Below are 14,012 nucleotides of genomic sequence, written 5' to 3' on the forward strand. Positions count from 1 at the left end.
AATACAGCTTCCTTGCGACTGACAGAGACGTAGGCAAAGTTTAAAGTTGCTATTTCCATTAAATCTCGTTAATCAGAAAAACGGTAATTTACACTTGCAGCGGAACAAAATTCCGTTCCGCCCAGCGTCTGGCTCGAACCCACGACCCTGGGATTAAGAGTCTGACGCTCTACCGACTGAGCTAGCCGGCTACCTCGGTGAATACCTGCCGGGTAGCACGTCACACAGTACTCGTTTGGGTTGGGTGGCCCCATACAGAATCTCTCCATGATGCCTAATGTTTTCCTAACGTCACACTCGTCACGTACTTCACTTTTATGTCATAATCCTTTCTGAGAGGTAAAGAAATTGCATGACAACATGCAGAGCTAGTGGCGTCAAAATTAACGCACATACTTTATGTGACTCAAAAGCCGAACGAGTTACTTTCCGACGTGTTTTAGATGTGCAAGTGATAGTCAAAACTCGCTGTGTCGGCACTCTGCCGACCATTTCGCTAGTTAACACCGGTCTTGTTGTGTGTGTTTCAAGCTCAAGAGCATCTCCAAGCAAAAAATGGTCAACAGCAACATTCAGACGGTTTCGTACTGCTCAATTGCTACATTAAAACGTTATGTTTCTTTTTCAGAACTGGAAAAACACAAGCGTGACAGCATTCGAACCTGTAACCTTCAGATCCGAAGTCCGACGCCTTATCCATTAGGCCACACGGTCACTGACGACCAACATTTACATGTATACGACTCATCTCGAAACGCTCACACCCCTGAGGATTTGTGTTTTCGTTCTACACAGCCGCTGCCCCTTGCTCTTTCCCACCCATTCGTTACATTCAACCTCTGACGAGACCGATTAAATATAGACTGAGAAACAAGACCACACACTTTGTGCATTCGGAATCGAAGGCAGGGCGACCCTCGCCGCATTTGCTACGATTGCCATTTGCTACTTCTGCAGAAGCGGCGGCGGCGGCGGCGGCGGCGACGACGACGACGACGACGACGACGACGAATATCGCGAGAGGCTCTGAGATATGTGAGAAATACATCTATAAAATGTAATTCAGACTGCCTCGTCCCACCTTATGCTGTACCGCTTTGGCAAATGCTTTATCTGCGCCATTCGCCTTAATCGCATCTGAGAGTGATTGTTAAAAAAACGCCTGTCGCTAATTGTTCGTCATCACAGGTACTGTTTGCTATACGGCCACGACGCGCAACTGATTTCCAAAATTCATCTTTCTCCTGTGAGGATGGAACTTACAACCCCTGGTTTATTAGACCAGTGCTCTACCACTGAGCTAAAGAGGCGCGGCCTAGCGGTACTCTTGGGTACTTCGTCCTTACGGTCGTCTGCATCATCAGACTTTAGCTGACAACACTTCATATTACCGGCTAATATGTGCAGCTATGGCGACAAATTACTGCTTGGCTACACATCTGACACGTAACCGATGTGCTCTCCAAACAACAACACTTGCATTTCAGAACATGTCTTTCACACATGTCTACAAAATCACCTTCACCTTGAAATACAGCTTCCTTGCGACTGACAGAGACGTAGGCAAAGTTTAAAGTTGCTATTTCCATTAAATCTCGTTAATCAGAAAAACGGTAATTTACACTTGCAGCGGAACAAAATTCCGTTCCGCCCAGCGTCTGGCTCGAACCCACGACCCTGGGATTAAGAGTCTGACGCTCTACCGACTGAGCTAGCCGGCTACCTCGGTGAATACCTGCCGGGTAGCACGTCACACAGTACTCGTTTGGGTTGGGTGGCCCCATACAGAATCTCTCCATGATGCCTAATGTTTTCCTAACGTCACACTCGTCACGTACTTCACTTTTATGTCATAATCCTTTCTGAGAGGTAAAGAAATTGCATGACAACATGCAGAGCTAGTGGCGTCAAAATTAACGCACATACTTTATGTGACTCAAAAGCCGAACGAGTTACTTTCCGACGTGTTTTAGATGTGCAAGTGATAGTCAAAACTCGCTGTGTCGGCACTCTGCCGACCATTTCGCTAGTTAACACCGGTCTTGTTGTGTGTGTTTCAAGCTCAAGAGCATCTCCAAGCAAAAAATGGTCAACAGCAACATTCAGACGGTTTCGTACTGCTCAATTGCTACATTAAAACGTTATGTTTCTTTTTCAGAACTGGAAAAACACAAGCGTGACAGCATTCGAATCTGTAACCTTCAGATCCGAAGTCCGACGCCTTATCCATTAGGCCACACGGTCACTGACGACCAACATTTACATGTATACGACTCATCTCGAAACGCTCACACCCCTGAGGATTTGTGTTTTCGTTCTACACAGCCGCTGCCCCTTGCTCTTTCCCACCCATTCGTTACATTCAACCTCTGACGAGACCGACCAAATATAGACTGAGAAACAAGACCACACACTTTGTGCATTCGGAATCGAAGGCAGGGCGACCCTCGCCGCATTTGCTACGATTGCCATTTGCTACTTCTGCAGAAGCGGCGGCGGCGACGACGACGACGACGACGACGACGAATATCGCGAGAGGCTCTGAGATATGTGAGAAATACATCTATAAAATGTAATTCAGACTGCCTCGTCCCACCTTATGCTGTACCGCTTTGGCAAATGCTTTATCTGCGCCATTCGCCTTAATCGCATCTGAGAGTGATTCTTAAAAAAACGCCTGTCGCTAATTGTTCGTCATCACAGGTACTGTTTGCTATACGGCCACGACGCGCAACTGATTTCCAAAATTCATCTTTCTCCTGTGAGGATGGAACTTACGACCCCTGGTTTATTAGACCAGTGCTCTACCACTGAGCTAAAGAGGCGCGGCCTAGCGGTACTCTTGGGTACTTCGTCCTTACGGTCGTCTGCATCATCAGACTTTAGCTGACAACACTTCATATTACCGGCTAATATTTGCAGCTATGGCGACAAATTACTGCTTGGCTACACATCTGACACGTAACCGATGTGCTCTCCAAACAACAACACTTGCATTTCAGAACATGTCTTTCACACATGTCTACAAAATCACCTTCACCTTCAAATACAGCTTCCTTGCGACTGACAGAGACGTAGGCAAAGTTTAAAGTTGCTATTTCCATTAAATCTCGTTAATCAGAAAAACGGTAATTTACACTTGCAGCGGAACAAAATTCCGTTCCGCCCAGCGTCTGGCTCGAACCCACGACCCTGGGATTAAGAGTCTGACGCTCTACCGACTGAGCTAGCCGGCTACCTCGGTGAATACCTGCCGGGTAGCACGTCACACAGTACTCGTTTGGGTTGGGTGGCCCCATACAGAATCTCTCCATGATGCCTAATGTTTTCCTAACGTCACACTCGTCACGTACTTCACTTTTATGTCATAATCCTTTCTGAGAGGTAAAGAAATTGCATGACAACATGCAGAGCTAGTGGCGTCAAAATTAACGCACATACTTTATGTGACTCAAAAGCCGAACGAGTTACTTTCCGACGTTGTTTTAGATGTGCAAGTGATAGTCAAAACTCGCTGTGTCGGCACTCTGCCGACCATTTCGCTAGTTAACACCGGTCTTGTTGTGTGTGTTTCAAGCTCAAGAGCATCTCCAAGCAAAAAATGGTCAACAGCAACATTCAGACGGTTTCGTACTGCTCAATTGCTACATTAAAACGTTATGTTTCTTTTTCAGAACTGGAAAAACACAAGCGTGACAGCATTCGAACCTGTAACCTTCAGATCCGAAGTCCGACGCCTTATCCATTAGGCCACACGGTCACTGACGACCAACATTTACATGTATACGACTCATCTCGAAACGCTCACACCCCTGAGGATTTGTGTTTTCGTTCTACACAGCCGCTGCCCCTTGCTCTTTCCCACCCATTCGTTACATTCAACCTCTGACGAGACCGATTAAATATAGACTGAGAAACAAGACCACACACTTTGTGCATTCGGAATCGAAGGCAGGGCGACCCTCGCCGCATTTGCTACGATTGCCATTTGCTACTTCTGCAGAAGCGGCGGCGGCGGCGGCGGCGACGACGACGACGACGACGACGACGACGAATATCGCGAGAGGCTCTGAGATATGTGAGAAATACATCTATAAAATGTAATTCAGACTGCCTCGTCCCACCTTATGCTGTACCGCTTTGGCAAATGCTTTATCTGCGCCATTCGCCTTAATCGCATCTGAGAGTGATTGTTAAAAAAACGCCTGTCGCTAATTGTTCGTCATCACAGGTACTGTTTGCTATACGGCCACGACGCGCAACTGATTTCCAAAATTCATCTTTCTCCTGTGAGGATGGAACTTACAACCCCTGGTTTATTAGACCAGTGCTCTACCACTGAGCTAAAGAGGCGCGGCCTAGCGGTACTCTTGGGTACTTCGTCCTTACGGTCGTCTGCATCATCAGACTTTAGCTGACAACACTTCATATTACCGGCTAATATGTGCAGCTATGGCGACAAATTACTGCTTGGCTACACATCTGACACGTAACCGATGTGCTCTCCAAACAACAACACTTGCATTTCAGAACATGTCTTTCACACATGTCTACAAAATCACCTTCACCTTCAAATACAGCTTCCTTGCGACTGACAGAGACGTAGGCAAAGTTTAAAGTTGCTATTTCCATTAAATCTCGTTAATCAGAAAAACGGTAATTTACACTTGCAGCGGAACAAAATTCCGTTCCGCCCAGCGTCTGGCTCGAACCCACGACCCTGGGATTAAGAGTCTGACGCTCTACCGACTGAGCTAGCCGGCTACCTCGGTGAATACCTGCCGGGTAGCACGTCACACAGTACTCGTTTGGGTTGGGTGGCCCCATACAGAATCTCTCCATGATGCCTAATGTTTTCCTAACGTCACACTCGTCACGTACTTCACTTTTATGTCATAATCCTTTCTGAGAGGTAAAGAAATTGCATGACAACATGCAGAGCTAGTGGCGTCAAAATTAACGCACATACTTTATGTGACTCAAAAGCCGAACGAGTTACTTTCCGACGTGTTTTAGATGTGCAAGTGATAGTCAAAACTCGCTGTGTCGGCACTCTGCCGACCATTTCGCTAGTTAACACCGGTCTTGTTGTGTGTGTTTCAAGCTCAAGAGCATCTCCAAGCAAAAAATGGTCAACAGCAACATTCAGACGGTTTCGTACTGCTCAATTGCTACATTAAAACGTTATGTTTCTTTTTCAGAACTGGAAAAACACAAGCGTGACAGCATTCGAACCTGTAACCTTCAGATCCGAAGTCCGACGCCTTATCCATTAGGCCACACGGTCACTGACGACCAACATTTACATGTATACGACTCATCTCGAAACGCTCACACCCCTGAGGATTTGTGTTTTCGTTCTACACAGCCGCTGCCCCTTGCTCTTTCCCACCCATTCGTTACATTCAACCTCTGACGAGACCGATTAAATATAGACTGAGAAACAAGACCACACACTTTGTGCATTCGGAATCGAAGGCAGGGCGACCCTCGCCGCATTTGCTACGATTGCCATTTGCTACTTCTGCAGAAGCGGCGGCGGCGGCGGCGGCGGCGACGACGACGACGACGACGACGACGACGACGAATATCGCGAGAGGCTCTGAGATATGTGAGAAATACATCTATAAAATGTAATTCAGACTGCCTCGTCCCACCTTATGCTGTACCGCTTTGGCAAATGCTTTATCTGCGCCATTCGCCTTAATCGCATCTGAGAGTGATTGTTAAAAAAACGCCTGTCGCTAATTGTTCGTCATCACAGGTACTGTTTGCTATACGGCCACGACGCGCAACTGATTTCCAAAATTCATCTTTCTCCTGTGAGGATGGAACTTACAACCCCTGGTTTATTAGACCAGTGCTCTACCACTGAGCTAAAGAGGCGCGGCCTAGCGGTACTCTTGGGTACTTCGTCCTTACGGTCGTCTGCATCATCAGACTTTAGCTGACAACACTTCATATTACCGGCTAATATGTGCAGCTATGGCGACAAATTACTGCTTGGCTACACATCTGACACGTAACCGATGTGCTCTCCAAACAACAACACTTGCATTTCAGAACATGTCTTTCACACATGTCTACAAAATCACCTTCACCTTGAAATACAGCTTCCTTGCGACTGACAGAGACGTAGGCAAAGTTTAAAGTTGCTATTTCCATTAAATCTCGTTAATCAGAAAAACGGTAATTTACACTTGCAGCGGAACAAAATTCCGTTCCGCCCAGCGTCTGGCTCGAACCCACGACCCTGGGATTAAGAGTCTGACGCTCTACCGACTGAGCTAGCCGGCTACCTCGGTGAATACCTGCCGGGTAGCACGTCACACAGTACTCGTTTGGGTTGGGTGGCCCCATACAGAATCTCTCCATGATGCCTAATGTTTTCCTAACGTCACACTCGTCACGTACTTCACTTTTATGTCATAATCCTTTCTGAGAGGTAAAGAAATTGCATGACAACATGCAGAGCTAGTGGCGTCAAAATTAACGCACATACTTTATGTGACTCAAAAGCCGAACGAGTTACTTTCCGACGTGTTTTAGATGTGCAAGTGATAGTCAAAACTCGCTGTGTCGGCACTCTGCCGACCATTTCGCTAGTTAACACCGGTCTTGTTGTGTGTGTTTCAAGCTCAAGAGCATCTCCAAGCAAAAAATGGTCAACAGCAACATTCAGACGGTTTCGTACTGCTCAATTGCTACATTAAAACGTTATGTTTCTTTTTCAGAACTGGAAAAACACAAGCGTGACAGCATTCGAATCTGTAACCTTCAGATCCGAAGTCCGACGCCTTATCCATTAGGCCACACGGTCACTGACGACCAACATTTACATGTATACGACTCATCTCGAAACGCTCACACCCCTGAGGATTTGTGTTTTCGTTCTACACAGCCGCTGCCCCTTGCTCTTTCCCACCCATTCGTTACATTCAACCTCTGACGAGACCGACCAAATATAGACTGAGAAACAAGACCACACACTTTGTGCATTCGGAATCGAAGGCAGGGCGACCCTCGCCGCATTTGCTACGATTGCCATTTGCTACTTCTGCAGAAGCGGCGGCGGCGACGACGACGACGACGACGACGACGAATATCGCGAGAGGCTCTGAGATATGTGAGAAATACATCTATAAAATGTAATTCAGACTGCCTCGTCCCACCTTATGCTGTACCGCTTTGGCAAATGCTTTATCTGCGCCATTCGCCTTAATCGCATCTGAGAGTGATTCTTAAAAAAACGCCTGTCGCTAATTGTTCGTCATCACAGGTACTGTTTGCTATACGGCCACGACGCGCAACTGATTTCCAAAATTCATCTTTCTCCTGTGAGGATGGAACTTACGACCCCTGGTTTATTAGACCAGTGCTCTACCACTGAGCTAAAGAGGCGCGGCCTAGCGGTACTCTTGGGTACTTCGTCCTTACGGTCGTCTGCATCATCAGACTTTAGCTGACAACACTTCATATTACCGGCTAATATTTGCAGCTATGGCGACAAATTACTGCTTGGCTACACATCTGACACGTAACCGATGTGCTCTCCAAACAACAACACTTGCATTTCAGAACATGTCTTTCACACATGTCTACAAAATCACCTTCACCTTCAAATACAGCTTCCTTGCGACTGACAGAGACGTAGGCAAAGTTTAAAGTTGCTATTTCCATTAAATCTCGTTAATCAGAAAAACGGTAATTTACACTTGCAGCGGAACAAAATTCCGTTCCGCCCAGCGTCTGGCTCGAACCCACGACCCTGGGATTAAGAGTCTGACGCTCTACCGACTGAGCTAGCCGGCTACCTCGGTGAATACCTGCCGGGTAGCACGTCACACAGTACTCGTTTGGGTTGGGTGGCCCCATACAGAATCTCTCCATGATGCCTAATGTTTTCCTAACGTCACACTCGTCACGTACTTCACTTTTATGTCATAATCCTTTCTGAGAGGTAAAGAAATTGCATGACAACATGCAGAGCTAGTGGCGTCAAAATTAACGCACATACTTTATGTGACTCAAAAGCCGAACGAGTTACTTTCCGACGTTGTTTTAGATGTGCAAGTGATAGTCAAAACTCGCTGTGTCGGCACTCTGCCGACCATTTCGCTAGTTAACACCGGTCTTGTTGTGTGTGTTTCAAGCTCAAGAGCATCTCCAAGCAAAAAATGGTCAACAGCAACATTCAGACGGTTTCGTACTGCTCAATTGCTACATTAAAACGTTATGTTTCTTTTTCAGAACTGGAAAAACACAAGCGTGACAGCATTCGAACCTGTAACCTTCAGATCCGAAGTCCGACGCCTTATCCATTAGGCCACACGGTCACTGACGACCAACATTTACATGTATACGACTCATCTCGAAACGCTCACACCCCTGAGGATTTGTGTTTTCGTTCTACACAGCCGCTGCCCCTTGCTCTTTCCCACCCATTCGTTACATTCAACCTCTGACGAGACCGACCAAATATAGACTGAGAAACAAGACCACACACTTTGTGCATTCGGAATCGAAGGCAGGGCGACCCTCGCCGCATTTGCTACGATTGCCATTTGCTACTTCTGCAGAAGCGGCGGCGGCGACGACGACGACGACGACGACGACGACGACGAATATCGCGAGAGGCTCTGAGATATGTGAGAAATACATCTATAAAATGTAATTCAGACTGCCTCGTCCCACCTTATGCTGTACCGCTTTGGCAAATGCTTTATCTGCGCCATTCGCCTTAATCGCATCTGAGAGTGATTCTTAAAAAAACGCCTGTCGCTAATTGTTCGTCATCACAGGTACTGTTTGCTATACGGCCACGACGCGCAACTGATTTCCAAAATTCATCTTTCTCCTGTGAGGATGGAACTTACGACCCCTGGTTTATTAGACCAGTGCTCTACCACTGAGCTAAAGAGGCGCGGCCTAGCGGTACTCTTGGGTACTTCGTCCTTACGGTCGTCTGCATCATCAGACTTTAGCTGACAACACTTCATATTACCGGCTAATATTTGCAGCTATGGCGACAAATTACTGCTTGGCTACACATCTGACACGTAACCGATGTGCTCTCCAAACAACAACACTTGCATTTCAGAACATGTCTTTCACACATGTCTACAAAATCACTTTCACCTTCAAATACAGCTTCCTTGCGACTGACAGAGACGTAGGCAAAGTTTAAAGTTGCTATTTCCATTAAATCTCGTTAATCAGAAAAACGGTAATTTACACCTGCAGCGGAACAAAATTACGTTCCGCCCAGCGTCTGGCTCGAACCCACGACCCTGGGATTAAGAGTCTGACGCTCTACCGACTGAGCTAGCCGGCTACCTCGGTGAATACCTGCCGGGTAGCACGTCACACAGTACTCGTTTGGGTTGGGTGGTCCCATACAGAATCTCTCCATGATGCCTAATGTTTTCCTAACGTCACACTCGTCACGTACTTCACTTTTATGTCATAATCATTTCTGAGAGGTAAAGAAATTGCATGACAACATGCAGAGCTAGTGGCGTCAAAATTAACGCACATACTTTATGTGACTCAAAAGCCGAACGAGTTACTTTCCGACGTTGTTTTAGATGTGCAAGTGATAGTCAAAACTCGCTGTGTCGGCACTCTGCCGACCATTTCGCTAGTTAACACCGGTCTTGTTGTGTGTGTTTCAAGCTCAAGAGCATCTCCAAGCAAAAAATGGTCAACAGCAACATTCAGACGGTTTCGTACTGCTCAATTGCTACATTAAAACGTTATGTTTCTTTTTCAGAACTGGAAAAACACAAGCGTGACAGCAATCGAACCTGTAACCTTCAGATCCGAAGTCCGACGCCTTATCCATTAGGCCACACGGTCACTGACGACCAACATTTACATGTATACGACTCATCTCGAAACGCTCACACCCCTGAGGATTTGTGTTTTCGTTCTACACAGCCGCTGCCCCTTGCTCTTTCCCACCCATTCGTTACATTCAACCTCTGACGAGACCGATTAAATATAGACTGAGAAACAAGACCACACACTTTGTGCATTCGGAATCGAAGGCAGGGCGACCCTCGCCGCATTTGCTACGATTGCCATTTGCTACTTCTGCAGAAGCGGCGGCGGCGGCGGCGGCGACGACGACGACGACGACGACGACGACGACGAATATCGCGAGAGGCTCTGAGATATGTGAGAAATACATCTATAAAATGTAATTCAGACTGCCTCGTCCCACCTTATGCTGTACCGCTTTGGCAAATGCTTTATCTGCGCCATTCGCCTTAATCGCATCTGAGAGTGATTGTTAAAAAAACGCCTGTCGCTAATTGTTCGTCATCACAGGTACTGTTTGCTATACGGCCACGACGCGCAACTGATTTCCAAAATTCATCTTTCTCCTGTGAGGATGGAACTTACGACCCCTGGTTTATTAGACCAGTGCTCTACCACTGAGCTAAAGAGGCGCGGCCTAGCGGTACTCTTGGGTACTTCGTCCTTACGGTCGTCTGCATCATCAGACTTTAGCTGACAACACTTCATATTACCGGCTAATATTTGCAGCTATGGCGACAAATTACTGCTTGGCTACACATCTGACACGTAACCGATGTGCTCTCCAAACAACAACACTTGCATTTCAGAACATGTCTTTCACACATGTCTACAAAATCACCTTCACCTTCAAATACAGCTTCCTTGCGACTGGCAGAGACGTAGGCAAAGTTTAAAGTTGCTATTTCCATTAAATCTCGTTAATCAGAAAAACGGTAATTTACACTTGCAGCGGAACAAAATTCCGTTCCGCCCAGCGTCTGGCTCGAACCCACGACCCTGGGATTAAGAGTCTGACGCTCTACCGACTGAGCTAGCCGGCTACCTCGGTGAATACCTGCCGGGTAGCACGTCACACAGTACTCGTTTGGGTTGGGTGGTCCCATACAGAATCTCTCCATGATGCCTAATGTTTTCCTAACGTCACACTCGTCACGTACTTCACTTTTATGTCATAATCATTTCTGAGAGGTAAAGAAATTGCATGACAACATGCAGAGCTAGTGGCGTCAAAATTAACGCACATACTTTATGTGACTCAAAAGCCGAACGAGTTACTTTCCGACGTTGTTTTAGATGTGCAAGTGATAGTCAAAACTCGCTGTGTCGGCACTCTGCCGACAATTTCGCTAGTTAACACCGGTCTTGTTGTGTGTGTTTCAAGCTCAAGAGCATCTCCAAGCAAAAAATGGTCAACAGCAACATTCAGACGGTTTCGTACTGCTCAATTGCTACATTAAAACGTTAGGTTTTTTTTTCAGAACTGGAAAAACACAAGCGTGACAGCATTCGAACCTGTAATCTTCAGATCCGAAGTCCGACGCCTTATCCATTAGGCCACACGGTCACTGACGACCAACATTTACATGTATACGACTCATCTCGAAACGCTCACACCCCTGAGGATTTGTGTTTTCGTTCTACACAGCCGCTGCCCCTTGCTCTTTCCCACCCATTCGTTACATTCAACCTCTGACGAGACCGACCAAATATAGACTGAGAAACAAGACCACACACTTTGTGCATTCGGAATCGAAGGCAGGGCGACCCTCGCCGCATTTGCTACGATTTCCATTTGCTACTTCTGCAGAAGCGGCGGCGGCGGCGGCGACGACGACGACGACGACGACGACGACGACGACGAATATCGCGAGAGGCTCTGAGATATGTGAGAAATACATCTATAAAATGTAATTCAGACTGCCTCGTCCCACCTTATGCTGTACCGCTTTGGCAAATGCTTTATCTGCGCCATTCGCCTTAATCGCATCTGAGAGTGATTCTTAAAAAAACGCCTGTCGCTAATTGTTCGTCATCACAGGTACTGTTTGCTATACGGCCACGACGCGCAACTGATTTCCAAAATTCATCTTTCTCCTGTGAGGATGGAACTTACGACCTCTGGTTTATTAGACCAGTGCTCTACCACTGAGCTAAAGAGGCGCGGCCTAGCGGTACTCTTGGGTACTTCGTCCTTACGGTCGTCTGCATCATCAGACTTTAGCTGACAACACTTCATATTACCGGCTAATATTTGCAGCTATGGCGACAAATTACTGCTTGGCTACACATCTGACACGTAACCGATGTGCTCTCCAAACAACAACACTTGCATTTCAGAACATGTCTTTCACACATGTCTACAAAATCACCTTCACCTTCAAATACAGCTTCCTTGCGACTGGCAGAGACGTAGGCAAAGTTTAAAGTTGCTATTTCCATTAAATCTCGTTAATCAGAAAAACGGTAATTTACACTTGCAGCGGAACAAAATTCCGTTCCGCCCAGCGTCTGGCTCGAACCCACGACCCTGGGATTAAGAGTCTGACGCTCTACCGACTGAGCTAGCCGGCTACCTCGGTGAATACCTGCCGGGTAGCACGTCACACAGTACTCGTTTGGGTTGGGTGGTCCCATACAGAATCTCTCCATGATGCCTAATGTTTTCCTAACGTCACACTCGTCACGTACTTCACTTTTATGTCATAATCATTTCTGAGAGGTAAAGAAATTGCATGACAACATGCAGAGCTAGTGGCGTCAAAATTAACGCACATACTTTATGTGACTCAAAAGCCGAACGAGTTACTTTCCGACGTTGTTTTAGATGTGCAAGTGATAGTCAAAACTCGCTGTGTCGGCACTCTGCCGACAATTTCGCTAGTTAACACCGGTCTTGTTGTGTGTGTTTCAAGCTCAAGAGCATCTCCAAGCAAAAAATGGTCAACAGCAACATTCAGACGGTTTCGTACTGCTCAATTGCTACATTAAAACGTTAGGTTTTTTTTTCAGAACTGGAAAAACACAAGCGTGACAGCATTCGAACCTGTAATCTTAGAGATCCGAAGTCCGACGCCTTATCCATTAGGCCACACGGTCACTGACGACCAACATTTACATGTATACGACTCATCTCGAAACGCTCACACCCCTGAGGATTTGTGTTTTCGTTCTACACAGCCGCTGCCCCTTGCTCTTTCCCACCCATTCGTTACATTCAACCTCTGACGAGACCGACCAAATATAGACTGAGAAACAAGACCACACACTTTGTGCATTCGGAATCGAAGGCAGGGCGACCCTCGCCGCATTTGCTACGATTGCCATTTGCTACTTCTGCAGAAGCGGCGGCGGTGGCGGCGGCGGCGACGACGACGACGACGACGACGACGACGACGACGACGACGACGAATATCGCGAGAGGCTCTGAGATATGTGAGAAATACATCTATAAAATGTAATTCAGACTGCCTCGTCCCACCTTATGCTGTACCGCTTTGGCAAATGCTTTATCTGCGCCATTCGCCTTAATCGCATCTGAGAGTGATTCTTAAAAAAACGCCTGTCGCTAATTGTTCGTCATCACAGGTACTGTTTGCTATACGGCCACGACGCGCAACTGATTTCCAAAATTCATCTTTCTCCTGTGAGGATGGAACTTACGACCTCTGGTTTATTAGACCAGTGCTCTACCACTGAGCTAAAGAGGCGCGGCCTAGCGGTACTCTTGGGTACTTCGTCCTTACGGTCGTCTGCATCATCAGACTTTAGCTGACAACACTTCATATTACCGGCTAATATTTGCAGCTATGGCGACAAATTACTGCTTGGCTACACATCTGACACGTAACCGATGTGCTCTCCAAACAACAACACTTGCATTTCAGAACATGTCTTTCACACATGTCTACAAAATCACCTTCACCTTCAAATACAGCTTCCTTGCGACTGACAGAGACGTAGGCAAAGTTTAAAGTTGCTATTTCCATTAAATCTCGTTAATCAGAAAAACGGTAATTTACACTTGCAGCGGAACAAAATTCCGTTCCGCCCAGCGTCTGGCTCGAACCCACGACCCTGGGATTAAGAGTCTGACGCTCTACCGACTGAGCTAGCCGGCTACCTCGGTGAATACCTGCCGGGTAGCACGTCACACAGTACTCGTTTGGGTTGGGTGGTCCCATACAGAA

General features: G+C 46.8%; 2 non-coding genes across 2 annotated transcripts; both read right to left on the bottom strand.

Moving 5' to 3' along the window:
* Nucleotides 1–11,913: 11,913 nt before the first annotated feature.
* Trnai-aau (transfer RNA isoleucine (anticodon AAU)) lies at nt 11,914–11,985 on the bottom strand. Its single transcript has one exon. It is a non-coding gene; the product is annotated as a tRNA-Ile (tRNA).
* A 1,475-nt stretch (nt 11,986–13,460) lies between these two features.
* Nucleotides 13,461–13,532, bottom strand: Trnai-aau (transfer RNA isoleucine (anticodon AAU)). Its single transcript has one exon. It is a non-coding gene; the product is annotated as a tRNA-Ile (tRNA).
* Nucleotides 13,533–14,012: the final 480 nt, after the last annotated feature.

Source organism: Schistocerca gregaria, unplaced genomic scaffold (assembly GCF_023897955.1).
Source record: "Schistocerca gregaria isolate iqSchGreg1 unplaced genomic scaffold, iqSchGreg1.2 ptg000001l___fragment_3, whole genome shotgun sequence".
In the NCBI taxonomy this organism is placed as follows: domain Eukaryota; kingdom Metazoa; phylum Arthropoda; class Insecta; order Orthoptera; family Acrididae; genus Schistocerca; species Schistocerca gregaria.